This window comes from Geotrypetes seraphini, chromosome 11, assembly GCF_902459505.1.
Source record: "Geotrypetes seraphini chromosome 11, aGeoSer1.1, whole genome shotgun sequence".
NCBI classification, from domain to species: Eukaryota; Metazoa; Chordata; class Amphibia; order Gymnophiona; family Dermophiidae; genus Geotrypetes; species Geotrypetes seraphini.
The window spans coordinates 80,097,533-80,122,929 of NC_047094.1; the positions used below are offsets into that span (position 1 = coordinate 80,097,533).

Genomic DNA, 25,397 nt, shown 5'->3' on the forward strand with positions numbered 1-25,397 from the left:
ATGGTTTTGATGCTCCTGAATGAGTTATCAATGAAGAGATGCCACTCTTTTGGGTTACAGGTGATTTAAATTTTTTCCTAGATGTTCTGGGAATATTCCTTTTTCTAGGAAATTATTCAGCCAGTCTAATTGATAGTTGTAATATGTTTTTGATATTTTTTGTTAGAAAATTGGGCAGACATCTAATGAACATTGAGATTTGGTGTATTTGGATAGTAATCTTATTATTATCTTATTTCTGTGGATTACAGGTGATTTCAATTGCCTCAGACTACTCACATTGTGGGAGAAGCAGAGCCCATCTTGATGGCTGAAGAAAGTGGAAAAAGCTTGGGGACATTTCCTCTGATCTGTGATTTGCACACTTTAATCCAAGTTCCACTGCTTGAGCCTAGATGTCAAAAGCTTGGCATTGGACTTGGTGAGACCAAGATCTCTGATCAAGTCATTGAGGTCTTCTTGGTTTGGATAATATGGGTTTGTCTCATCAGCTGCATCACTGATATTGTAAACTGGATCTACAAGATCTCCCTCATTTCTGACTTGCTGCTCTCTTCTGAAGACAGAGGCTCTCTCAGGGGGAGTGGATTTGGGGAGCTCAGGGCAATGTGGCACCAGCACAATGGCTGAAAATATATCCGGATAAGTGATTGCAGATGCAAGTTTGCCAGTTTGACGTTTGGAAGGGTCCACCATGCAGAAGTATCAGTTGCTTGAGTGGTCAGTGGGTTCCTGCCAAATTCTTTGGATAGCAAACTTCATGTTTTTTTCCCCTCTGTATCATAGAACAAAATGCAATTGTGGTAATGAAAACGATAAGTTTATTTCACCTCTGATTAATGTGTACGAGATTCTCGCTACATATTTCATATATGATATATTTTCAAATAACATTGAAAATTTTAAAATTTAAGTATTTTTATAAATTAAACATTCCAAGAAATTTTATAGCAGAAAATTTCACCATCCTAGTGAGAAACAAAATTGTCTAACCTTCCAGAGTTGGTTTTTTTCTTTTTTGACAGTGCTCAAATGTCAAGTGAGGTGCCCAAAGTTTGTCTTGAACCCCAACAGGCATGCTGAACTATGCCTTGTAAGCACTGCATATCTTAGCAGATGATTCTATGGGGTACTTTTTCCCTCTCATCTTGATAAATTGGCCACATATAGAGCAAAATGCATCTGCTGGATATTTGCAGCCTCTGGATGCCATCTAAAGCAATGCAGATATGTTACCACTTAGGCAGTTGGAATGGAACTCAACTGGTGGGCTTAAGATCTCTATATATTGTACAACTATTTATATTGATGGAAAGTTCTAGAAAGTTCTTGAAGTTACTCTAAGGGGTCCTTTTACTAAAGTCTATGGACAAAATTAGCGTAGCAGGTGCCTACCACCTATTTTGGCCTGCGGTAATTCAAAAATGACCATGGGTTAAAAAAGCATGGCTCATAGGCATGTCTGCCAAGAGGCATGTGCTGTGGTAACAGCGTGTCTATAAAGCCCTTACTGCCTGCCTTTTTGAAGGTGGTAAAGGCTCCTGTGCTAAACCGGCGGTAAAAAGTGCTGCTTGCCTTTACCACCTTGTGCCAGTGTATTGTGGGTACACACACCCACAACACGCCCCTTCCTCTGCCCATTTCTGCCCACAGCCACAGTAAGCCTTATAGCCTGACTTGCCATGCAGTAAATCTTTTTTTACTGTAGTGGCAAGTGTAGCACAACTGCGGTATTGTTTGCCTCGTGGCAATATCCTACCGCACCTTAGTAAAAAGGTCCCTAAGTTTACTGAGCTTGGAATCAATCTGGAGTGTTCTGCAAAAACTCTATGAGTGTCGGGAGCAGCACGACCATTCAGCGCAGCTCACCACGCTAGAAAATTGCTAGCACAGTTTAATAGAAGAGGCCCTTATATTCAAAGACCAAGACCTTCTTATAATATATATCCTCCCTCCAATTTTCAACATTTTTTCATTTTACCTCTTTCCCTGCCCGGTTGTGCTATTCCTATATGTCCTTTCTTTATATAATTATTGTAATTCATCCCCTCTTCCATTCTGTAACAGTCCTGGGTTTGTATGTCTGTCTGATATTGTGTCTATGTATTGTACTGTTTTCCCTATTTTAGAATTGTAATACGCTTTGAAATATTTGACAATGCGTGTACATTAAATCTATATATATAAAATCGGATGTATGTATGTATGTGCCGCGATCACGCAAAAACGGCTTGACCGATTTGAACGAAACTTGGTATGCAGATCCCTCACTACCCGGGATGATATGTTCTGGGGGTCTTGCGGCCCACCTGCACACGTGGGCTGAGCTACAAACAGATAATCGGATTTCACCCATTCATGTCAATGGAAAAAATGTAAAGAGCTGCCAACGCAAAAACGGCTTGCCCGATTTGAACGAAACTTGGTATGCCGATCCCTCACTACCTGGGGTGATATGTTCTGGGGGTCTCACGGCCCACCTGCACATGTGGGCGGAGCTACAAACATAAAATCAGATTTCACCCATTCATGTCAATGGAAAAAATGTAAAACAGCTGCCAACGCAAAAACAGCTTGCCTGATTTGAACGAAACTTGGTATGCAGATCCCTCACTACCTGGGGTGATATGTTCTGGGGGTATCGCGGCCAACCTGCACACCTGGGCGGAGCTACAAACAGAAAATCAGATTTCACCCATTCATGTCAATGTAAAAAATGTAAAAACTGCCTCCGCAAAACCGGCTTGCCCGATTTGAACGAAACTTGGTATGCGGATCCCTCACTACCTGGGGTGATATGTTCTGGGGGTCTCACGGCCCACCTGCACTTGTGGGCGGAGCTACAAACATAAAATCAGATTTCATCCATTCATGTCAATGGAAAAAATGTAAAACAGCTGCCAACGCAAAAACGGCTTGCCTGATTTGAACGAAACTTGGTATGCAGATCCCTCACTACCTGGGGTGATATGTTCTGGGAGTATCACGGCCAACCTGCACACCTGGGCGGAGCTACAAACAGAAAATCAGATTTCACCCATTCATGTCAATGGAAAAAATGTAAAAACTGCCTCAGCAAAACCGGCTTGCCCGATTTGAACGAAACTTGGTATGCGGATCCCTCACTATCCGGGATGATATGTTCTGGGGGTCTCGCGGCCCAACTGCACACGTGGGCGGAGCTACAAACATAACTTCAGATTTCACCCATTCAAGTCAATGTAAAAAATGTAAAAAACTGCCATTCTCACAGTAATTCCAACTACCTGGGGTGATATGTTCTGGGGGTCTCACGGCCCACCTGCACACCTGGGCGGAGCTACAAACAGAAAATCAGATTTCACCCATTCATGTCAATGGAAAAAATGTAAAAACTGCCTCAGCAAAACCGGCTTGCCCGATTTGAACTAAACTTGGTATGCTGATCCCTCACTACCTGGGGTGATATGTTCTGGGGGTCTCGCGGCCCACCTGCACACATGGGCGGAGCTACAAACAGAACATCAGATTTCACCCATTCATGTCAATGGAAAAAATGTAAAAAGCTGCCGTTCTCACTGTGACCAATTTGGACGAAAATTGGTATGCAGATCCCTCACTACCTGGAGTGATATGTTCTGGGGGTCTCGCGGCCCACCTGCATACGTGGGCGGAGCTACAAACAGAAAATCAGATTTCACCCATTCATGTCAATGGAAAAAATGTAAAAAGTGCCATTCTCACAGTAATTCACAAACGGCTTGACCGATTTGAATGAAACTTGGTATGCAGATCCCTCACTACCTGGGGTGATATGTTCTGGGGGTCTCGCGGCCCTCCTGCACACATGGGCGGAGCTACAAACAGAAAATCGGATTTCACCCATTCATGTCAATGGAAAAAATGTAAAATGCTGTGGGACCGATTTGAACGAAAATTGGTATGCAGATCCCTCACTACCGGGGGTGATATGTTCTGGGGGTCTTGCGGCCCACATGCACACATGGGCAGAGCTACAAACAGAAAATCAGATTTCACCCATTCAAGTCAATGGAAAAAATGTAAGAAGCTGTGGGACCGATTTGAACGAAATTTGGTATGCAGATCCCTCACTACCTGGGGTGATATGTTCTGGGGGTCTTGCGGCCCACCTGCACACGTGGGCGGAGCTACAAACAGAAAATCAGATTTCACCCATTCAAGTCATTGGAAAAAATGTACAAAGCTGTGTGACCGATTTGAACGAAATTTGGTATGCAGATCCCTCACTACCTGGGGTGATATGTTCTGGGGGTCTCGCGGCCCACCTGCACACGTGGGCAGAGCTACAAACAGAAAATCAGATTTCACCCATTCAAGTCAATGGAAAAAATGTAAGAAGCTGTGGGACCGATTTGAACGAAACTTGGTATGCAGATCCCTCACTACCTGGGGTGATATGTTCTGGGGGGTCTCGCGGCCCACCTGCACACGTGGGAAGGGTGGGTTCACCCAAGAATGTATATGTTCTTGCTCCTGGAGGTGAAACTAAAAATGTTGTTTATAATCAATTTTTGTGTTAGTTGAATTGTATTCATTTTGTCAAATATTTCACATTATACTTTGAATATTTTACTTTTTATAAAGCTGTAACAAAATTATTTCATTCACCACTATAAAGTATCTTTATTTAAATCCATTTACAGTGTTATTGCTATAATTAAATACCCGTGCAACGCCGGGGCATCAGCTAGTTTTAAATAAAAAAATTGAAACTAAATTTCAAAATATCAGTGTCTTGGTCACAAAAGCAAAGTTTGAGGGACATGATAGCCATTTTCTATACTTTTGTGGCATAAGCAATTAAGAAATAACACTTAGGCCCAAATTCTCTATTTGGTGCTGATATTGGCAGCCACTTAAAAAGCAGCTGCCAATTGTGTGTCAGTCACACGATGGCGCCATATACAGAATCGCACCCATGGGAAAGATAAGCACTGGAAATGTAGCCCAGGGTTTTCCAGGCCTACATTTCTGGCGCCTATCTTTGTCATGAATTGTGCCTATGTAGGCTCTTTAGGCCACCTAATGCCACTTCTAGCATTAGCCACACCCACAGTGGCATTAGGCAGTCTAAAGCGCCTATGGATGCATGATTTGTCACCAATTTTATTTAGGTGCCAGAAAGTGCTTTAACTTTAAATTTTTTGCCACTTTAAATGGTGTTTCTTAATTAACTTATGTGCCGGTAGGGCGCCTACCAATGCCTAAGTTTAGTTACTGTTTGTAGAATTTCTCCCTTATTACCCAGGAACAAAAAAATGAAATAAAAATTTGTTACATCGTGTAATCTATAAAGATCGCAGCTTATTGCTTCAGTTGATAATCCTCCACTGAACTAATGAATACCCAACTCCCATTTACTATTCACTCCCAAACCTCTTGAGCATTACTAAGATAAGATATGGGCATGCCTTTGTTCCTTTTTGAGGTACCGTTTCACTGTTTACTAGAGAGTTGCGCGGGGACAGAAATCCCACCCTTCCCCGCCAAAGTCATAAGAACATAAGAACATAAGAAATGCCTCTACTGGGTCAGACCTGAGGTCCATCATGCCCAGCAGTCCGCTCACGCGGTGGCCCAACAGGTCCAGGACCTGTGCAGTAATCCTCTATCTATACCCCTCTATTCCCTTTTCCAGCAGAAAGTTGTCCAATTCCCTCTTGAACCCCAGTACCGTACTCTGCCCTATCACGCCCTCTGGAAGCGCATTCCAGGTGTCCACCACACGCTGGGTAAAGAAGAACTTCCTAGCATTCGTTCTGAATCTGTCCCCTTTCAACTTTTCTGAATGCCCTCTTGTTCTTTTATTTTTTGAAAGTGTGAAGAATCTGTCCCTCTCTACTCTCTCTATGCCCTTAATGATCTTGTAAGTCTCTATCATATCCCCTCTAAGTCTTCTCTTCTCCAGGGAAAAAAGTCCCAGTTTTTCCAATCTCTCAGCGTATGAAAGGTTTTCCATCCCTTTTATCAGACGTGTCGCTCTCCTCTGAACCCTCTCGAGTATCGCCATATCCTTCTTAAGGTACGGCGACCAATATTGGATGCAGTACTCCAGATGCGGACGCACCATCGCTCGATACAATGGCAAGATAACTTCTTTCGTTCTGGTTGTAATACCCTTTTTGATGATGCCTAGCATTCTATTTGCCTTCTTAGCAGCCGCTGCGCACTGTGCTGACGGCTTCATTGTCAAGTCCACCATCACCCCCAGGTCCCTTTCTTGGGTACTCTCATTTAAAAACATCCCTCCCATCGTATAGTTGTACCTCAGGTTTCTGTTTCCCACATGTAATACTTTACATTTCTCAACATTGAACTTCATCTGCCATCTTGTTGCCCATTCCCCTAGTTTGTTCAAGTCCCTTTGCAGTTTTTCACAGTCTTCTTTAGTCCGAGCTCTACTAAATAGTTTAGTGTCATCTGCAAATTTTATTATCTCACACTTCGTCCCTGTTTCCAGATCATTTATGAATACATTAAATAGCAGCGGCCCTAGTACTGAGCCCAGCGGGACCCCACTCGTGACCTTCCTCCAGTCCGAGTAGTGGCCCTTCACTCCCACCCTCTGTCTCCTACCCACCAACCAGCTTCTGATCCATCTATGTACATCTCCTTCCACCCCATGGTTCTTCAGTTTCCGGAGTAGGCGTTCATGGGGCACCTTGTCAAAGGCTTTTTGGAAATCAAGATATATGATGTCTATGGGGTCTCCATTGTCCATCCGTTTGTTAATTCCTTCGAAGAAGTGCAATAAGTTAGTTAGGCAAGATCTTCCCTTGCAGAAACCGTGTTGGCTGGTTATCAGAAGTTCGTTTCTTTCAAAATGTTCATCAATTTTTTCTTTTATCAGTGTTTCTGCCATTTTCCCCGGTACCGAGATCAGACTCACCGGTCTGTAATTTCCTGGGTCACCTTTTGATCCCTTTTTAAAGATGGGCGTAACATTGGCTATCTTCCAGTCCTCCGGGATCACGCCTGTTTTCAGGGATAGATTGCAAATTTGCTGCAGTAGTTCCGCTATCTCCTCCTTTAATTCCTTCAGAAACCTTGGATGGATTCCGTCCGGACCCGGGGATTTGTCTGTTTTTAATTTATCTATCTGCCTGTGTACATCTTCAAGGCTCACTTCCATGGTTGTTAATTTTTCTGCCTGATTTCCATTGAAGAATTGTTCAGGTTCCGTAATGCTGGATGTGTCTTCGTTTGTAAATACAGATGAAAAGAACGCGTTAATTCTTTCTGCCACTTCTTTCTCCTCCTTCACCACTCCCTTCTTGTCACCATCGTCCAACAGTCCCACATCCTCCCTAGCCGGTTGCTTCCCTTTAACATATCTAAAGAACGGTTTGAAATTTTTTGCTTCCCTGGCTAGCCTCTCTTCATACTCTCTTTTGGCTTTTCGAACCACTCGGTGACATTCTTTTTGATACTTCCTGTTCTCTTTCCAGTTCCCCTCAGTTTTGTCCTTTTTCCATTTCCTGAATGAATTTTTCTTATTGCCTATCGCTTCCTTCACTGTTTTGGTTATCCACGCCGCGTCCTTTATTCGACTCTTTTTGCACCCCTTTCTGAATCTGGGGATATATAGATTTTGCGCCTCGCTCACCGTGTTCTTGAGAAAAGACCAGGCAAGTTCTACCTTTTGTCATTTTTTTGAAGTGTTCCTAAGTTTCTTCCTTACCATTTCCCTCATTGCTTCGTAGTTTCCTTTCCTGAAGTTTAAAGTTGTCGCTATGGTTCTCTTTCCTTTCGGTATTCCTACCTCAACCTTGAACTTGATCACATTATGATCGCTGTTTCCCAACGGTCCCACTACCTCTACTTCTTTAGCAGGTCCCCTTAACCCATTTAGGATTAGATCCAGAGTGGCATTTCCTCTCGTCGGTTCTCTGACAAGCTGCTCCATGAAACAATCTTGTATAACCTCTAAGAATTCTGTCTCCCTAATGCAATTTGAGCTTCCAAGACTCCAGTCTATTCCGGGGTAGTTGAAGTCTCCCATAATAACCGCGTTACCGCTTTTGGATTCTCGCTTCATCTCGGCTTCCATTTCTTCATCAATATCTCCTGATTGCCCGGGCGGACGATAGTATAAGCCCATCTTTATTTCAGGCCCTTTCCTTCCAGGTATTTTAACCCATAGCGATTCTAGCTTGTTGGTCGTTTCTGCTGTGTCCATTTTTGTCGATTGTATGCTTTCTTTTATGTAGAGGGCTATTCCACCTCCTTTTTGTCCTGACCTGTCCTGGCGATAGAGCTTGTACCCCGGCAGTGCTGTATCCCATTTGTTTTCTTCATTCCACCATGTTTCAGAGACTCCAATGATGTCTATGTCCTCTGCATTGGCCATGGCTTCTAATTCCCCCATTTTGTTTCTTAGGCTCCTTGCATTAGTATATATGCAATTTAGATCCTTGTATATCCTTATCTTTATTTCCTTTCCCTGTGCTTCGATCTTTAGTTTCTTCTCTGTTGTTACAATCCTTATAACCTCCTCTTCTGGGTTTGTCAACTCCTGTGATTTGTCCATTGTTTCTTCCCAGCCTTTATTCCCCTCGGTATCTTCACGGGATACCGTCTTCCGAATCATCGACGCTTGGTCGACTGTCGGCTTTCCCCTTCTTCTTAGTTTAAAGCCTGTTCTATTCCTCTCTTGACGTTGTTCGCTAGAAGTCTTGATCCCGCCGCGCTCAGATGTAGTCCATCTCTCCTGTAGAGCTTGCTCTTGCCCCAGAACGTTGTCCAGTTCCTCACGAAGTGGAATCCTTCTTCCTCACACCATTTCCTCATCCACGCATTTATTGATTGTAGTTCCTCCTGTCTTTTCACATCTGCCCTCGGTACCGGTAGGATCTCTGAGAACGCTATCTTCTGAGTCCTCATCTTCAGCTTCCTTCCCAGAATCTTGAACTGTTCTATCAGCGTGCTTCTCCTGTAGTCTTTCCTGCTGACATCGTTCGTCCCGATGTGGATCATTACTGTGGTCTCCTCCGTCTCCGCTCCTTCCAGGATCCTTCCAATTTTGTCCACTATGTCCTTGGTTCTTGCTCCTGGAAGGCAGGTCACCAGTCGATCCTCTCTCCCTCCTGCTATGTGGCTGTCCACATGTCTCAGGATCGAGTCTCCCACTAGGATCACTGACTTTCCCTTCTTTAGGTTTCTCTTCGGTCTCAAATCAATGTCTTCGGGGTGCTTCGCTGCTTCCTCACCTGGGCATCGACTAGCCCTGTTCTCCCTATCATGTGATGTTCCTCTGAAGGTGTCTTCTATGAGGTCATCTGCTTGTTCTACCTTCCATGATGGTGTTGGTGTAACTTCATCTGCATTCTGAAGTTCGTTCTCTTGCACCTGTCTCCTGTAGGCTTCCTCAATGAAGTCCTCGAGCTCCCTGACGTCTTCCTCGATGTGTCTCTCTCTCATGAAGATCTCAGCTGTCCTGTTTGGGTCCTCTGTGATGTGAAGTCCTTCCAGTTCCTGTATCTTGTCCTTCAGTTGCTTGACTTCTTTCTTCAAGCTTTCCAGCTCCTGACACCGACCGCATACATACGACTGTCTCCCCGAGGGGAGGTAGTCGTACATATGACAGACAGTGCAGAACACTGGAAAGCTCATCTTCTGGATTCCCTCTGCTTCCATTGGTGTCTGTCCTTTTGGAAGTGCTCTTTTTACTTTGCTGGTTCTTTCTGCTTGTGTGAGTGTGTGTATTGTTCTGTGTCTGGTTGCTACTTCTTTATGCCCTTGTTTTATGATTTGATCTGTATCTACTCCTAGTTGTGTCGCGTTTGACTGATAAAGAGTTAGTTTGGTGTTGTGTGTTAGCTGATGTTCTTACTTTAAGTTAGGAGTTTACTTGTGTCTTGCTGATGTTACGTATGTAAGTGCCTTCTGTGTCTGTTTAGTTTACTCTGTTTTGGTAATATGTTCTTATTGGATATTTAGTTTTGTTTATTGCTAGCTTCCTTACCTTTTTTGTAACTTCCTGGTGTACTGACTCTGCCTTCTCGAGGCCCTTCGCAAAGGCGTGCGCCGTTGGCTCCTCCCCTTTTATGGGCGAGTTCGGCTTCAGAGAGCTGCTGACGTCGGAGGGGTGGGCTGAGTTATCTCTCGCCTCTACCCCTCTCTGTGTCCTGCCTGCCTCTCTTCCTTCTAATCCTCTTCACTCACCACGTGCTCCTGACTGCCCAGCCGCCTCCCGACTCTCTCCGGCTGCCTCAGAAACTACTCCCTGTGAGGAATTCCTCTGTCCCCATCCATCCCCACGAGGAATCCCTTCTGTCCCCACCCGTCCCCGCGAGGAATCCCCTCCGTCCCCACCTGTCCCTATAAACTGCAGAAATAGTTATTTCATTTAATTATGCTACTGAATTAAAGGCTCTGGTAGAAACCCATTTACAAATAAGCAAAAAGACTTTATTAATTTGGAAATATTAATTGGGAAGAATACATACTTTGTAAACAGGTTTCTACCAGAGCCTCTAATGTTTATAAATTTTTATCAACACAACTAATATACTACTTTATCCTAAAGCAAAAAAAAGAAATAGAATTATTTTCCTACCTTTGTTGCCTGGTTTCTATTTCCTCATGTTGTCATTCAATTCCTTCCATCCACTATCTCTCTTCTCTCTGCGTCTTCCATTTGCTCTGTTACTGTGCCTCTCCCTTTCTCCCTCTTTCCAAATTGGTCTGGCACCCATCTTCTTCCCTCCGTTCCCCCCATAGTCTGGCATCTCTGTCTTCTTCCCTGCCAGCGTCTTCTCCCCATTCTCTCTTTCCCATTTCCTTTCAGCGTCCTTCTCCCCACCATCTTCCCCATGTCCTGTCAGCGTCCTTCTCCCCCTCTGTCTTCCCCATGTCCTTTCAGCGTCCTTCTCCCCCCTCTGTCTTCCCCATGTCCTTTCAGCGTCCTTCTCCCCCCCCATCTTCCCCATGTCCTTTCACCGTCCTTCTCCACCCCTTTGTCTTCCCCAGTGCTTTCAGTGTCCTTCTCCCCGCTTAAGCGTCTTTTCCTCTCTACTCTACCTTTCCTTCCTTTCTCCCTCCCTGCCCCTTACCTTTGTGGCGCTTCCCCGCCCGACTGACAACAGAACAGGCCCGGTCCGACAAACCTCCCTGCCCTGTAGCCGCAAATCTAAATTACCTTCTTACAGCAGCTGGAGTATTGAAGCTGCTGTAAGAAAGTAATTTAGATTCACGGCTACAGGGCAGGGAGGTTTGTCGGACCGGGCCTGTTATTGGTTGGTCGGAGGAAGCGCCACAAAGGTAAGGAGACCTGGCCGGCTGTGCACCCCCCCTATGGCTGCACCCAGGGTGGACCGCCCTCCACGCCCCCCCCTTGGTACACCACTGCCGATCGCAACACACAGCCGATCGGAACAGAAGTTTGCTTAAGCCCTCCCTCTGACGTCAGCGCTGACATCGTGGAAGACTTCCGTTCCGATCGGCTGTGTGCTACGGCAGGGCAGGTAGGGAGAAGATGAGCCTCGCATCCAACCCCACAGGAACCCCGCGAACCTCGGAGGCATCCCCATGGGATCCCCGCGACCCTAGGGGGCGTCCTCACGGTATCCCCGCGACCCGAAGGGAGAACCCATGGGATCCCCGCGGGTCCTGCGGGATTCCCATCATCCCCGTTCCCGTGCAGCTCTCTACTGTTTACCCCAATGAAACTTGAAGGAATCCTGCTTTCTCTGCAAACACATTTTATTTAAATACCTCTTGATGCACCGAGATATAGTCCTTCTGAATTCAGGATTCTCACTCTCCATGCCACTGCCACCAGATGGACTCACTCCACTTCTCTCAGGAGAGATTCCTTATCTCCCAGCAGAAGGAAAGGATGGCTTTTCTTTCCCTCCTGAGGATGAAATAAGAACAGAACCTCCTTGGCTGGCCTCCTACAGTATACTTATGTCCCTTTCTGTATGGATGGAAAAGCACCTCTTACTCCTTTTTTTTCTTTAACTTTCCTGTATCTATGGACAAAGAAAGAACCAGTATAAAACAGTTATAAACTGCTTTGATTGTACTAGAGAAAGGCTGTAGTATTTCAAGTCCATGACTCTTTGAAACATCGAAACTGATACATCTCTATACTGGAAAGGATGCCTAATAATTCTGTACTTTTCATTATATTAAGTGAAGACAGCTTGAGGTGAGTTAATATGATTGTCCTACTTTGTTGTTGGAATAAATATAAAGTTTTGAAATTTAAAAAACAGAATTAGTGGGCACATGGGAAGAGCCAAAGTGAATTAGTAAAGGGATGCTTTGGTTTCCTAATCAGTTAGAATTCTTTGATGGCTATTGCTTAGTTTGTCCATTGTAATCTTGCTGGTCCACCTGAACATATGAACTAGCGGTAGAGGAAGGAGTGGTCTAGTGGCTATATCCACAGCCTCAGCTCCCTGAAGTTGTGGGTTCAAACCCCACACTGCTCCTTGTGACCCTGGGCAAGACACTCAATCTTACATTGCCCCAGGTACATTAGATAGACTGTGAGCCCACCAGGACAGATATGGAAAATGCTTGAGTACCTGATTGTAAACCTCTCAGATAACCTTGATAGGCAGTATATAAATGCCTAATAAAATAAAAAATAACAGAAAACTACAAACTAAGATCTTTTAATTGAACTAACATAATGCATATCTTTACCATTCTTTGGGACAAAACAAAGAAGAATGATGGCTGAGTGTAGAAAAGAATCTCAGATTATCAAGTCTATGGATTCTTCCTTATATTCCCAAATTACATTCCCAGAGCCCCACTTCCTTGGCAGCAGACACCTCTAAATCACTGTCAGTAGAACAGACCCAAATTCAAAATGGTATAATGGATACTCTAATCTGAATCCCAAAGCAGAGAAAAGCGCCATTTACCAGAACTTGTGCTATTTTACCACTGTCGTGTAGCCTTTAATGTGACTATGGTAATACTGTTCATTTTCAGCTTCTATTGGAATTCACAACTATGTTAATATCAAAAAAATATGTCTAGCAATGTGATAATATCATTAAATGTGCTCAGTCATATAACACCTATCCCACACCAGCAGTGATGTGATTATGTAGATGTTAATTAGAACATCATAGCACCCTCCTACCTGCCAATATCTAGATCTAAGTATTGGCTCATAATAACCACAAAAATCAAACCGATTTAAGAGCTGTAGCACTTATCTTTGTGATAATCAGTTGGTATGTCTAAATCCTGTAAACCGTACCGAGCTCTGTGTCTACGGAGATGGTGCGGTATATAAACCTAAGGTTTAGTTTAGTATGTATCCAGGAAGGTGGTCATTCCAATATGCTTGTCCTGATTTGCTGCTACCGGGAAGTGAATGTTACCAAATCAAGTGTCCATAACTCAATCAACCAAAAATGTGATGCAAACGGTGAAAAAACAAAATGACCTATGTAGATGCTTTGTTTCAATTTTGGTCATTTTGAGAAAGATGTCCAGAAATCCAATAGAGAAAATGTCCACTCTCAAAACAGCAATATGTCTATCTTTTCTTTTCTTTTTTTTTTTTTGGGGGGGGGATGACCTATGTAGACGTTTTGGTACCTTAGTACATCTATCTTTTTTGGCCACTCTCAAATATAAAGACATCCACATGAAAAATGCACAAAAGCAAGTTCACACAGCTAGCATTCTTAGCAAACTGTTCACAGACAGCTGAGCATTCCTCAGCACAGCAGGATTGCTGCAGAGAATGTCATATTAAAAAAGTCCCAGGTACAGATGTCACTTTAACTTGCTTCTATTGTTTGGTGAACCCTCCAAAACCCACCCAAAACTTACTGCACCCACCTGTACACCACAACAATAGCCCTTATGGCTGCAGGTATCATCTTAATGTAGGTACAGTAAGTTATGGATGGCTCACTATACAATAGAAGCAAGTTAAAGTGACATCTGTGTACCTGGAACTTTTAATGTGAAATTCACTGCAGTAATAGAGTGCCTCTGCTTTCTGGGCTCAAATGTCAAATGGGTGGTAACATCTGAAGCTGCTTGGGCAGAGAACTTTACAGCACCCCCTTGTAATACAGGCCAGAATGTACTGTTTTGGTTTATTTTTATAACATCTTTGGGTAGTGGGAGGGACTCAGTGATCACTGGAGGAGTAAGGGGAGTCATGTCTTAATCCCTCCAGTGGCCATCTGGTCAGTTTGGGCACCTTTTAAGCATTTAGATGCTTTTAAAACAGGTCTAGTTCCAAATGTCTAAAAAAAAAAAAAAAGCCTAGGACCTTTTGTTAAAGGTTTGATTATGCCTGAGGAGTGCCTAAGCCCACTTAAAACACGCCCCCTTAAGATTTGGATGCACTGGAGACAAAATAACCAGAAAGATATCTAAAAAGTCTGTTCTGAGAATGCCCACTTGGACATTTTAACTAGTAAGATGTACAAGTGCTGGTTTATGCTGTCTTTTGGGCGTCTCTCTTTTTTGAAAATGATCCTTATCTTGCCTTTATAAAATAGGTGCCTTTTGGGACTTTAAACTTAGATGCCCTGTTTTAAAATTACCCCAATGTGTGTATATTGTGTCCCTGACCTAGACATGCACCCAAAAATGCCTCCTTTCACTGATGGTAAAATTACTTGTGCTGTGGAGCAGTCCATTTTCAGCCAGTCAGTTAACATGCGTAAAATGCTTTGAAAATTGAAACGTTTGTATACAAGCAAAATCTTACCACACATAAAAAAGATATGATTTTATTAGTCACCTACCTTTCAAATCTCTCAGATAAAAATGATGTGAAAATCAACACAGACTAGACAGTAAGGTCCTCCTCAGCTCACTCAGAACCGTCAGACTGGCTTGGACCAAAAGTTCAGGCAGCCCAGTGTCTTATTTTCAATAGTAGCAAACGAGTGTGGAAGAAGTACTATATATTCAACACACCTCTCTTCTTAAAATGCTGGGTCATAGACCCTGTCTAGTTTATCTGTGTCTGATCTCTGTTTGGGGAAGTGACCAGAAAATTCTATTTCTCAAGTATCTTGTGGTTACCAAAGTACATTTCCTGTAAAGCTCATAAACATTTTTAGAAAAGTACAATTGAAGTAATGCGCATAAATTTGGACGCTAATAAATTTTATTTATGAACCATAAGGGTTTAATTGCCTTGCTCTTGAATGCTTAAAATGTGCTCATAGCATTACATGTCTCAGGTGAGTATGGAGATTCTGTGTTCAGCCATAATAGGAAATGTAACTGTACTTGCTGACATTGAATCTGATGTCTGATAGCTGTCTAGTTTTATTCCCGAAGTGTCATTATCCTTATTTCTTTTAACAGCTACACACATGTTTCTGGTGGCTAAATTGCCAAGTTATAAATGTAATAATATAAATGAAGGAAAAAAGACCTCAGACATTCATTGATATGGTGTATATATCATGTCTTTTTATATGGGTTACTCTGTTTGTTTTTCATTGAGGTCTTGTGTAACCTCGCCCCCTGGAGCAGGGCAGGATTAATTCATCAAGGGCCCCTAGGCACTCAAGTCCACTGGGCCCCCCTGCCCCACCCTCATTTATTTACCCATTTTCTTATTTACTTCTTTATTTCCACTATATTTGTTTTATTTTAAAATTCAGAACAAACAACAAAGATTACCATACCAATGCCAGTGTACAGTTTTTCTTCTATGTAACCTCCAAACATCTCTGAACAAATCTCCCCTTCCTTCCTAGAGGAAGAGATCTTCAGAAGGCAGAGCTTTGGGAAGCCCACCAATTTATATTTTGCATTTGGGTAGGAGGCATAGGCATTGGAATGGGGGGGAGGGCACCACAGGGGCTGTGGCCTCCCCAAAGATTGGCACTGCCTCAGCCCCCTTCCCTCCCTCTCCTGTCAGGCTTTTTACCCACAGGATCGGGTTTCTTCTGCTGCATAGCAGCAACAAGCACTGCCCCCTTCCCTTCCCTCCCAACCCCTGTCAGGCTTTTCACCCGCGGGAATGACTTTCTTCTGCCACTCAGTGACAACGAGCAAGAGGGCGCTTTGGCGTGCCTGCTCAGCTTTGAGCGGTTGTTGATTGGATCCTGTGAATTCTCGTGATTTTAAAGAATTCACCTGAGCCAGTCAACAAACCGCTCAGAGCCGAGCAGGCGCACCAAAGTGCGATCCTGCTTATTGCCACTGAGCACCAGTACCAAGAGCGGATGGAAAGAGACAAGGGGAATTGCAAGCTATTAACGCCTGGATGAGACGATGGTGCGAAGAAGAAGGCTTTGACTTCGTGCGCAACTGGACGGCATTCTGGGGAAAAAGCAAGTACTACAGAAAGGATGGACTACACCTCAACAAGGAAGGAGCAAGAGTATTGGCAGGCAACATGAAGAAGGCCATTGAGAAGGCTTTAAACTAACAAACAGGGGAAAGCCGACAGTCGACCACCAGTCGATGGCACGGACGACAGGATGCCCCGATGAAGAAACCATGGGCTACTACTCATACACAGGAGGGGACGACCTCACAGCAAATAAGGAAGACAAGGCAGGAAGGGACAACTCAGACACAGGAGGGGATGACCGTACAGCAAACAAGGGAGACAACACTGGAGCGGTTAAGGAAACCGTGAAAGAAACAGTAGAGACAGTAAAGAGTAGGAAGTCCAAAAAGGTAACACGAAGAGAACTCAAATGTATGTATACGAATGCTAGAAGTCTAGGAAACAAAATGGGGGAACTAGAGACAATAGCAAGACATGATAAGTTGGAAATCATTTGCATAACAGAAACATGGTGGAATGAAGAAAACAAATGGGACACAGTGCTACAGGGATACAAACTATATAGAAGAGATCGAGTAGGGCAGAAAGGTGGAGGTATTGCCCTATATGTTCAGGAAGGAGTAGAATCTGTTGAAGTGGCTACGACGGAAATGAAAGAGAAGCTAGAGTCCCTCTGGATCAAGATTCTTGGCCAAAACAGCGCAGACACAAAAATTGGCCTTTACTATCGTCCCCCAGGACAGGCGGAGGAAACTGACTCAGAAATGATAGAGGAAATCAAACAAGAATGCAAGACGGGCAATGTAATAATATTGGGAGACTTCAATTTCCCGAGGATAGACTGGAAACTAGGAACCTCCAACTGCGGCAAGGAGGCCAAGTTCCTGGAGGCGCTAGGGGATTGCTTCCTGGAACAAATGGTAAAAGAGCTGACAAGAGGCAACGCCACACTGGACTTGGTACTAAATGGCCTCACGGGTCCGACAAAAGAAGTAGAAGTTACGGTACCGCTGGGGACGAGCGATCACAATGTGATCAGCTTTAAGCTTGACATCGGGAATAGAAAACATGCCAAAACCTTAACCAAAACCTTAAACTTTAAAAAGGGCAAATACGATCACATGAGAACCATGGTGAAAAAACGACTCAAGAAAAAGGTGGACAAACTTGAAACGGTAGACCAGGCATGGTCCCTACTGAAAAATACTATCACAGAAGCACAAAATCTCCACATTCCGAGGATCTCCAAAGAGGGGAGAACAAAAGGTAAGGGAGAACCGGCATGGCTTACCAGACAGGTGAGGGAAGCCATAAAAGAAAAGAAGGACTCTTTCAAAAAATGGAAACACATGAAAACAACCGAAGCATGGAAAAAACATAAAGATGATCAGAAGAAATGTCACAAGGCAGTGAGGGATGCCAAAAAGGACTATGAGGAAAAAATAGCGCAAGAGGCCAAAAACTTCAAACCCTTCTTTAGATACGTGAAAGGGAAAAAACCCACAAAAGAGGCGGTGGGACCCCTGGATGACTAGGGAAGAAAAGGGTACATCAAAGAGGATAAACAAATTGCAGACAAACTAAATTCCTTCTTTGCGTCCGTCTTTACGGAGGAGGATACCGCAAAAATACCAGAAGCAGTGAAAGTGTTTAGTGGAGTAATAGAAGACAGCCTCACCACAGTTGAAGTGGAGTTGGACCAGATATACTACCAGATCGACAAACTTAAAAGTGACAAATCCCCTGGACCGGATGGAATTCACCCGAGAGTTTTAAAGGAATTGAAGGTTGAAATCGGAGAGCTATTGCAAAAACTTGCCAATCTGACAATCAGAACTGGACAGATACCAGAAGACTGGAAGATAGCGAACGTCACACCAATTTTCAAAAAAGGATCGAGAGGGGAACCGGGCAACTACAGACCTGTGAGCCTTACGTCTGTCCCTGGAAAGATGGTTGAAGCACTGATCAAGGATAGCATAGTCCGGCACCTAGATACACACGACTTGATGAAACCCAGTCAACATGGGTTCAGGAAAGGGAAATCATGTTTAACGAATTTACTTCAATTTTTTGAGACCGTGAACATGCAAATTGATAGTGGAATGCCGGTGGACATAATATATTTGGACTTCCAGAAGGCGTTCGACAAAGTTCCACATGAAAGACTTCTCAGGAAACTACAAAGCCATGGAATAGAGGGAGATATACACAGGTGGATAGGCAAATGGCTGGAAAACAGAAAGCAGAGAGTGGGCATAAATAGGAAGTTCTCAGACTGGGAGAAAGTGACTAGTGGTGTGCCCCAGGGCTTGGTTCTTGGGCCGATCCTATTCAATATTTACATCAATGACCTGGAAGAAGGAGTATCCAGTGAGATCATTAAGTTTGCAGACGACACAAAGCTATGCCGGGCAATCAGATCGCAGGAGGATAGCGAGGAACTCCAGAGCGACTTGTATCAGTTAGAGAAATGGGCAGAGAAATGGCAGATGAAGTTCAACGTGGAGAAATGCAAAGTAATGCATTTAGGTAGCAAGAATAAGGAACACGAGTATAGAATGTCAGGCGCAACTCTGGGTAAGAGCGAACAAGAAAAGGACCTGGGTGTACTGATAGATAGGACCCTGAAGCCGTTGGCACAATGCGCGGCAGCGGCAAAGAAAGCAAACAGAATGTTAGGCATGATAAAGAAAGGAATCACGAGTAGATCGGAGAAAGTCATAATGCCGCTTTATAGAGCAATGGTCAGACCACACTTGGAATACTGTGTCCAACATTGGTCTCCCAACCTAAAGAAGGATATAAAACTGCTGGAGAGGGTGCAGAGACGAGCAACGAAGCTAATAAGAGGTATGGAGAACTTGGAATATGAGGAACGACTCAAGAAACTGGGACTGTTCTCCCTTGAGAAGAGGAGGCTGCGAGGGGACATGACGAGACGTTCAAAATGCTGAAAGGCATCGATAAAATAGAGCAGGAAAATAAATTATTTACATTGTCCAACGCGACACGGACAAGAGGACATGGTTTGAAGCTAAGGGGGGACAAGTTCAGGACAAATGCCAGGAAGTTCTGCTTTACACAGCGAGTGGTAGACACCTGGAATGCTCTCCCAAAGGAGGTTATTAAGGAATCCACTGTGCTAGGATTCAAAGGCAAATTAGATGCACATCTCCTTACGAGAGGCATAGAGGGATATGGGTGACTAAAACTACATCAGGTGTATACCTGACTGGGCCTCCGCGTGTGCAGATCGCCGGACTCAATGGACCATAGGTCTGATCCGGAGATGGCAGTTCTTATGTTCTAGAAGAAAGCCGTTCCCGCGGGTGAAGAGCCTGACAAGGGTTGGGAGGGAAGGGGCCTGGGGCAGTGCTCATTGCCACTCTGCAGCAGAAGAAAGCCAATCCCAGGTGAAGAGCCTGACAGGGATTGGGAGGGAAGGGAGCTGGGTGCAGAGCCTAAATGGGGGGGGGGGGAAAGGGTGCATAGTCTGACAGGGGGAGGGGAGGAGGTTGGGTGAAGTGCCTGACAGAGGGGGTTAGGGGAATAACCTGATAGGGAGAGGCTGGGTGCAGGGGCTAGGGAATTGGAAGTTGGGAAGACAGGGAGGACAGATGCTCAGGGGGCTGGGAAGAGAGATACTGCACATACTGGGAGAGGATTGGGAAGGACAAATGCAGGGGCTGGGGAGGTAGGAAAGGTGGAAAAAATAATTGGACATAGGTGTGTGGCTTGAGAGGGAAAGAGAGATGATGTATATGGAAAAGGGAAACCTAGAGAAGTGAGGAAATTGTTGAATTCAGTTGCATCCTTGCTGGTGTTGTCATCTAGGTGGAGATTAATATCGCTAATGATCAATAGTCTCTGAAATTTTAGGAAGGCGTTTGTTATGGTCTCGAGGACGAGTTAGGAGGATTTATTCCAGGGGGTTGGCGGCCAGTATAGTAACAGGATACCTAATGGGTAGGGGTGGAGTTCGTCCTTGACTGAAGCAAGCATATATTCTAGTGAAGTATGACGGTTCACGGAAGTTTCGCCCCCCACATTTCGCCCCCAGCAATTCGCCCCTCACATTTCGCCCCCGCACATTTCGCCCCCCGGATGTTTCGCCCCCACACATTTCGCCCCCGCACATTTCGCCCCCCGGATGTTTCGCCCCCACACATTTCGCCCCCGCACATTTCGCCCCTGAGTGTCAGACTATTCCTCTCGCAGGCGATTTCTTTGCCGACACGACGGCAGGCTACAAATTCAAAGTGCACAGCTGGCTGTTCTCACTGCCTCTAATGTCGGCCCTGCAGCTCCGGACTTCCCCACACCTGCTCTCTCCCCCCCCCCCGATCACTATTATTTTAAATGTTATGGCAGCCACGGCGCTGTATCCATCGGAGGGGGGCGTTGGGGGGGGGGGGAGGGAGGAAGAAAGAAGATGGGGGTCATAATCCAACGCTACCTCGGCCTGCCCCGGAACTCTTCCTGCAGCCACCACCCGCCTAGGCAGGAACATGAAGTTGCTGTTGCAGGAAGAGTTCCGGGGCAGGCCGAGGTAGCGTTGGATTATGACCCCCATCTTCTTTCTTCCTCCCTCCCCCCCCACCCAACGCCCCCCTCCGATGGATACAGCGCCGTGGCTGCCATAACATTTAAAATAATAGTGATCGGGGGGGGGGGGAGAGAGCAGGTGTGGGGAAGTCCGGAGCTGCAGGGCCGGCGTTAGAGGGAGTAAGAGCCCCACCCGCCTAGGCAGGAACATGAAGTTGCTGTTGCAGGCTGCCATAACATTAAAAATAATAGTGATCGGGGGGGGGGAAGAGCAGGTGTGGGGAAGTCCGGAGCTGCAGGGCCGGCGTTAGAGGGAGTAAGAGCCCCACCCGCCTAGGCAGGAACATGAAGTTGCTATTGCAGGAAGAGTTCCGGGGCAGGCCGAGGTTAGAAGTCTCCTCCGATGGATACAGCGCCGCGGCTGCCATAACATTTAAAATAATAGTGATCGGGGGGGGGGGGGGAAGAGCAGGTGTGGGGAAGTCCGGAGCTGCAGGGCCGGCGTTAGAGGGAGTAAGAGCTGATGGTGCCACAGGGTCCCGCGTTGGGGGGGGGAGGGAGGAAGAAAGAAGATGGGGGTCATAATCCAACGCTCAGGGGCGAAATGTGCGGGGGCGAAATGTGTGGGGGCAAAACATCCGGGGGGCGAAATGTGTGGGGGTGAAATGTGTGGGGGCGAAATGTGTCTGGGGGCGAAATGTGGGGGGCGAAATGTGAGGGGCGAATTGCTGGGGGCGAAATGTGGGGGGCGAACCTTCCGGATCCCAAGTATGACTGCCCTTTTCGAGGAGCTGAACGTCGAGGAATGATTTGTAGAGGAGTGCCAGGCCTCCTCCTTTCCAGTTTATTCTGGGAGAGAAGAGGCCATGGTAACCATAGGAGCAGAGTTTGTTTTGCGTGAATAGATCGTCTTTTTTGATCCATGTTTCTGTGATTACCAGGAATCCAGGATCTGAGTCCGCAAGTAGGTCCTTTAATATTTGGGTCTTGTTGCAACCAGATCTAGCGTTACAATAGAGTGTTGGGACTGGGGTGAGAGAGTCAGAGGTGAGGCTGGGTAGATTGGCAGGAGGAACGGGTTTTAGAGAGGAGTAGTTGACTCCTCGGAGGTTTTTTTTGAAGGAGTGATTTCTGGTGCGCACTAGCGCGGGGATTCTGAGGCCAGGGCAAATATTAATATTTGTGGAGTCGAGTAGATTGGGGGGAGAGAGGGTTCAGGCAGTGAATAGTGTTGGTAAATGAGCAGAGTAAGAGAAGAAGAAGCCAAGAGGGTGGCTTCATGGTGAGATCTAGGAGAACCAATAAGAGGACTGAGGCAGAACCTGTTTGTTTATCGTGTGGGGATCTGGAATTAGAGGTTAGGATCTTGTTGGGTATTTGATAGTAGATGTCTTAGGACTTGTTTGAATTTCTGAATAGTGGTTTAAAACAGAAAAAGAACTTAGCATGGTGGCTTAAAATGCTTCCAGTAGGACGTAAGACATAGGCGGAGGTAAAATTTAGCAGCTGATTACTTCTAGTAACTTTGCACCTAATTACATCTAGTAGGACGAATGGAGATAGAAACTAAATCAGATGAAAACTTAGCGCCCAATTGATTCTAGTAAGAGCGAAGTGACCTATAAGATAGTCGCTTCTGGTAAGACATTGAAACTGGTAAGATAAAACTTAAAGAACACTTAGCATCTAATTGCTTCTGGTAAGATAAAACTTAAAGAACACTTAGCATCTGATTACTTCTGGAAGATAAGACTGAAAGAACATTTAGCATCTAAATTGCTTCTGGTAAGATAAAACTTAAAGAACACTTAGCAACTAAATTGCTTCTGGTAAGACAAAAAGGAGGAGAAGCTTAAGTCTCGAAGAAGAGTAGGAATGGTGGTCTGTCGGCCCTGGACACAGGACAGAAGAAGAGTGAGATTGGTGGGCGGAGTCAGGCCTGATCAGCGACGCTGTGCTGCAGAGTTGGGCTGAGGAAGGAAGGACAAAATGGAAGCCTTCTTCTTCTTTCCTCTGCCTGCAGAAGAGCAGGAATGGTGGTCTGTTGCTCTGGACACAGGGCAGAAGAAGAGTGAGCTGGGTGGGCGGAGTCAGGCCCGATCGGCGACTCTGTGCTGCAGAGTCGGGCTGAGGAAGGAGGGACAATTTGGAAGCCTTCTTCCTCCTTCCTCTGAGAATTATAGCAACCAATTTCCATTAATCACTAAAGACTAACCTCTTTCATCTAGCTTTTAATCATAAACCTCCCCCCCCCCCATTATTCTTCCAATTGTGGGTTGGAGTACTGCTCTGGGACCCACAGAGCCACAGAATGAATGAATGATCTTTGCCTTATGCCATGTTAGAATTATTGCAGCTTTCCTATCAATTTTAATGGAGTTCTTTTCTATTATTACTTATCCCTCTGAATCCGCGGTTCAGTTTCCGCGGATTCGGTTATTTGCAATTTTTTTTTTAAAAGGAAACGCTGCATTCCGGACCTCCCCGCCTCCCTCCCGCCTTCCCCCTGGATGGGCGCCTCTTCACTCTGTTTTAGCAAAGCATCATGCTAGCGGCAATGTTCTCCGAACCCAGCCAATGAAAAGGTGCGCTTCCACTGCTCACCCTCTCACCCCTTTTCATGCCTGTGAAGCTGTGCTGCGTGTGCGCTTCTGCTTTCAACCTGCCCTCCCTCTTTCCTTCCCCCCCCCTTCTATCTTATCCAATCCAGTGTGAAGGACGTCAAGGCTCACGCAAACTGGGAACGAAATACCGGGCTGAGAGCTGAGGCCGAGGACTGCCAGTACATTTTTCACATCCAGGTTTACCGCTCTTTCCTTCCTCGCTTTCTTCCTGGTCCACTGCTGATAGTTGGCACCGCTTCTGTTCTTACTGAGTCCAGCGATGGGAGCTGGGACGGGTGGGCCAATGGGCATCTTCGACCAGGTAAGATCCGGGACGCCGGTGGGAAGGTGTGAGGGAGGCAGGGGTCGGTCAGAGCTGGCCCAAAAGTTATTCGTGAATTTTCAATATTCTCGGGCTGACTCACCTTAGCGAAAGCGCCTTTGCGAAGAGCCTTCAGTAGGGGCGATCACTGCACAAGAAGCAGACAGAGAGAGAGAGAGGAGACACCAGCAGCAGGCAAAGAGAGAGAGAGAGAGGATACCAGCAGCAGGAAGAGAGAGAGAGAGTGAGAGAGAGGGAGGACACCAGCAGCAGGCAGAGAGAGAGAGAGAGGACACCAGCAGCAGGCAGAGAGAGAGAGAGAGAGAGAGAGGACACCAGCAGCAGGCAGAGAAAGAGAGAGAGAGAGAGAGATTGAGGACACCAGCAGCAGGCAGAGAGAGAGAGAGAGAGCAGGCAGAGAGAGAGAGAGAGAGAGAGAGAGGAACCAGCAGCAGGCAGAGAGAGAGAGGACAGCAGCAGCAGGCAGAGAGAGAGAGAGAGAGAGAGGACACTAGCAGCAGGCAGAGAGAGAGAGAGGACACCAGTAGCAGGCAGAGGGAGAGAGAGAGAGAGAGGACATTAGCAGCAGGCAGAGAGAGAGAGAGAGAGAGGACACAAAGCAGACACATAGGGCATTTACATACGTAACATCATCAGGTCACATGTAAACTGTTAACTGTTATCTTAAAGTAGGAATGACAATGGAAGATGAGCTTTCCAGTGTTCTGCAGACTGTCATATGTATGACTACATCCCCTCGGGGAGACAGTCATATGTATGCGGTCGGTGTCAGGAGCTGAAAAGCTTAAAGAAGGAAATAAAACGACTAGAGGACAAGATAACAGGAGCTAGAAGGACCTTACACTACGGAGGACCCAATCAGGACAGCTGAAGACTTCTTGAATGAGAGACACATTGAGGAGGAGGTCAGGGAACTTGAGAAATTCATTGAGGAAGCCTACAGGAGGAGGGTGGAAGAGAACGAACTTCAGATGAAAGATGAAGTTACACCAACACCAACATGGAAGGGAGAACAAGAAGCAGATGACCTAAAAGAAGACGCTCACAGAGGAACACTGCATGAGGGGGAGAAAATGGCTAGTCGATACCCAGAAGAAACAGTGAAGCACACCAAGGACATAGAAGAAGAAGCAGCAAAGCACTCCAAGGACTTTGACCTGAGACCGAAGTGAAAATTAAAGAAGGGAAAGTCAGTGATCCTAGTGGGAGCCTCAATCCTGAGGCATGTGGACAGCCACATAGCAGGAGGGAGAGAGGATCAACTAATGACCTGCCTCCCAGGAGCAAGAACCAAGGACATCGTGGACAAAATTGGAAAGATCCTGGAAGGGGCGGAGATGGAAGAAACCACAGTAATGATCCACATCGAGACGAATGATGTCATCAGGAGAGACTACAGAAGAAGCATGCTGATAGAACAGTTCAAGATTCTGGGAAGGAAGCTGAAGATGAGGACTCAGAAGATAGCGTTCTCAGAGATCCTACTGGTACCGAGGGCAGATGTGAAAAGGTAGGAGGAACTACAATCAATAAATGCATGGATGAGGAGATGGTGTGAGGAAGAAGGGTTCCACTTTGTGAGGAACTGGACAACGTTCTGGGGCAAGAGCAAGCTCTACAGGAGAGATGGACT

At 45.6% G+C, this 25,397-nt stretch overlaps 1 protein-coding gene across 1 annotated transcript in view; it reads right to left on the reverse strand.

The window, feature by feature from the left end:
• LOC117345689 (free fatty acid receptor 2-like) overlaps positions 1-25,397 on the reverse strand; it is a 51,244-nt gene that overhangs the window by 20,504 nt on the left and 5,343 nt on the right. The window lies entirely within an intron of this gene.